Genomic DNA, 4073 nt, shown 5'->3' on the forward strand with positions numbered 1-4073 from the left:
GGGCTCCAAAGGGTTCTGGCAGCTCCACTGCTCTGACTCTGCAGTCCACAGCACACTCAGCTCGTCTCACAGACCCAGGCCAGCTCCATTCCACACCTACTGCGGTCCTTGGTGGTCGTCCCATGGTCCTGGCATCTCCAAAAAGCTGGGGTCTCCACCGAAACTGAGACTACACCTTCACCCACCAATGGCCTCTTCTTGCCTCTTGGGGTGCAAAGCCTCAGATTCTCTCCATGACCCCATTCAATCCTGGCGTCTTCACTGCAACTGAAGCTGTACTTTCACCTATGGCCTTTCCTGGCCTCTCAGAGTACCAAGCCTCAGCTGCTCTCTGTGACCCCTTTACACTTTTAACACCAGAACCATGTAGGAGACTCTTACGCATTACCAAGTCCTGCTTCTAGCTTGAGATGGAGGCTCGGGTCCCCTCTGTGTGCTGACCCTGAGGAAATACCTATCAGAAGATAGGTATTACCACAGTAGTGCTGGCATCTTGTTACTTGTAGCTGATTTTTCAGCCCCAGCTAACCAGCATCAATTGTTCCAGTAAAGCAAAGGTTTTGCTTCAGGTTCTGGTCTCTTAATCACAGCTGATTCTTCAGCCCCAGCTGACTAGAACCCACAGAGTCTTAATTCAAAATATCACAGGAACAGCCCTGATAGTCTCTGTTTTTCTTTAAAGCTTCATAAGCCAGGCCTCCATCGTCTGCAACTCTTTCAGCATAACTATTCCAAGCTCCACAGCAACAAACTCTGAGCATGCAATAGCTTTTCCAGCCCAAAGTTCCAAACACTTCCACAGTCCTCCCAAAAACACAAAGATCAAGTCTGTCACAGCAATATCCCACTCTCTCTGGTACCAATTTCTGTCCTAGTTTGTTCTTCATTGCTGTGACAAAATACTCTGACTTGGGGAGGAAAGGGTTTATTTAGCTTACATATCCCGGGTCACAGTTCATCCGGGAGCCCAAGGTAGGAACTCAGGACAGGAACGTGGAGGCAGGAGCTGGAGCACAGGCCATGGAGGAACACTGCTTACTGGCTTGTTCCCCTGGCCCCTGCTCAGCCTGCTTTCTTATGCAACACAGGCCTACCTGCCCAGGGGTGACACCACCCACAGTGGGCTGGGCCCTCCCATATCACTCATCAAGAAGATGCCCTTCAGACATGGCCACAGGCCAGTCCAATAGAGGCAATTCCCTGATTGAGGCTCCCTCAACCCAGGTGTGTCAAGTTGACACTAAAGCTATCCAGCACACAAGTTAAGTCCTAGCCAGTCAAGCATTTGTACCCATATGTCCTGTGCAAATTCATGCACTGGAGTCTAGTCAGCCTATCTAGAGATCGTTGGTAAAGCCTACTTTCCCTCACCCAGTAGTAATTAGTCTCTAAAAGCTCCTAGATAATCAAATTACTTTATATTACTTATCAGTCCCCACAAAACCAACTGAAAGAAAACAAAGCACAAATACTAAATAAATAATAGAACTACTTATTGGAAGAGCTCAGTTTGACTGAAGTTATCTAAAAGGGATTACTCTGGGGTTGAGGGTGTAGCTCAGTGGTAGAATGTATGCTTAGTATCCAGAAAGCATCCTAGTATCAAAAAATAGGGCTGGAGAGATAGCTCAGTGGTTAAGAGTACTGGCTGCCCCTGCAGAGGACTTGGGTTTGATTCTCAGCACCCACATGGCAGCTAACAACTGTCCATAACTCCAGTTCCAGGGGAACCCAACACCATCTTCTGACTTCTGTGGGCATTGCATGACATGGGTGCACTTACACACATGCAGGCAATACACTCATACAATAAAATTAAAATAAGAAATAAAATATTTTAATAAAAAATAAATAAAACAATAAAATAGGTTCACTTTAATTTGGAGATATGGTATTAGAAGGAGCTTTGTAACCTATATAGTAGTATGGAGACCCTAAAAGAGTATTAGACTCTAGTTATTTTTAAATTATGCACTACTTAAACTTTTTAAATGTAGCATAATTGACGAAAAGAAATTCAGACCTATTTTCAAAGGCACTCATGACCAATATTAAATAATTCTATTAATTCTTTCAGCCAATATTTTGTAATGTCCTTTAGTTTGAGGGGTGTTGCCTATCTTATAATTCCAGTATGAAGCATTTCCTTGGTGCTTTAACTTGCCAAATAGCATCTTCTCCCCAGCTCCATGGAAACCTAAAACTTCAACCATCCAAAAGTATCTGTGAAAACCAGTTATCCAACAGCCATTGAGGACATAAGAGGATTAGAACACCCCAAAAGTTTTATCCCAAAAGAACAATCATTACCTCACTCTTTCTGGCTGTTCTCTAATCATACCAATCAAAAGGAAGGGACTGGCAGAAAGGAGCAATCCATGATGCATGCCTACAGAGATATACATTAGTTTCAAATATACACATGTTGAGAAACAAAGGAAGGGAAACTATATAATTAGCAAAGGGGTACAGTGGTTATATTGGCTATACTGTTATGAGATAAAATAGACTTGAAGACTTTCTTTTTTTTATGTGCATGTGTCTGTGCTGTTGTGAGTTTATGTGCATTCAGTTTAGTAGTCAAGGCCCTGTCCAGTCAGATGTAAGCCTGCTTTCCAAACCTCATTCACCCATTATTCACCCATTTATTTACCAGATTTTTATTAAGAATCTATTGTGTGTGTGAGGTGGGGGGTGTAACTCAGTAGTACAGCATTGTATTTAGCGTGCTCAAGATCCTAGATTCAAGCCCCAATATCCTACTCCCAAATTATCTGAGCATGAAGGCTCACACCATGATCCTACTACTTGGGAGGCAGAGGCAGTAGGATTATTCCAAGTTCAAGGTCAACCAGAGCTATAGAGTGAGACCTTGCCTTAAACAAATAAAACAAACAAACAAAAAAAGATGTCATCTAAACAAATCTCAGCTCTGACCAAACAAATCATATATTCTTAGTAAATACAAAATGTCCATTTCTGCTTCCAGAATCCTATCCATATCCAACTTTTAAGACTGCTTGATGAATTTTTTTTTTTTTTGGTCTTTTTTTGAGATAGGGTCTCCCTGTAGCCCCAGCTGAACTGGAACTCGCTATGTAGACCAGGCTGGCCTTGAACTCACAGAGATCCACCTACCTCTGCCTCCCAAATGTTCCACCATACCCAGCTTGATGAATTTTAAAAGGGGATCATGGTTTATCTGGGCCAACTATATGGCCTTAAACACCCAAAAGGAAAGTATACCAAAGACTAAAGGGGCCAATATAATTTCTTGAGAAATTTATGTATAGCTAAAGGCTACATAACAAGCAGCAATGCCAGACAGGAGATACCTTTTTTTGAGTTGTTGGCCAGGGTGTCCAAAGGGACTCCCAGATAGTAACCCAGCATAGAACTGGGAAAATGAACAGCAGACCCCAATCTTAAAATCTTATCTAAAGGAATATTGACAATTGATTGCTGCTAGATGAGGAACAGCTAATCATCCTAAAACAAGGAACTCTAGATAGGCGAACTAGATTCAGCAGATGGACAAGCACTGGGGAGCCGCTGGAGGGTGCTGACAACACAGTAGACAGTAACAGGGATGACAGAGTATATGGGCTCCAATGGTGGGGGCTATGGGAGGGTGCCATTTGGGAAGTGTGTACATAGATGAATAAGATTGTTTGGGATGCTCTGTATGGTATACACAAAAAAATCAACAATTTTTTACATCATGCTAATTAGTAGAGGTGATAAACATTACCATTAAAATACGCCCGATGACTTTATAGACATACACAGGCGCCAAGAATCCAAGTGCAACGGATTATGACTAGTAATAATCAGATACATACAGATTAGAGATGCATGCACCAACATCTCAGTGTTAGTAGCAAAAACAATGACTCTTCCTGCAAGGGACAATGTATTCTAAAATGAAATGGAGATCTAAGGTTAAAAACCCATTCAATTTTATGTCTTACAGGGCTTATACTGAGTTCAATATTGTATAACTGGATTAATTCAACTGTGAACCTAAACATTTACAGCCACTTTTGAAAGAGATACATCTTAGCTCTGGAAAT

The sequence above is a fragment of the Nannospalax galili genome, unplaced genomic scaffold (assembly GCF_000622305.1).
Source record: "Nannospalax galili isolate Female #2095 unplaced genomic scaffold, S.galili_v1.0 scaffold3181, whole genome shotgun sequence".
NCBI lineage: Eukaryota > Metazoa > Chordata > Mammalia > Rodentia > Spalacidae > Nannospalax > Nannospalax galili.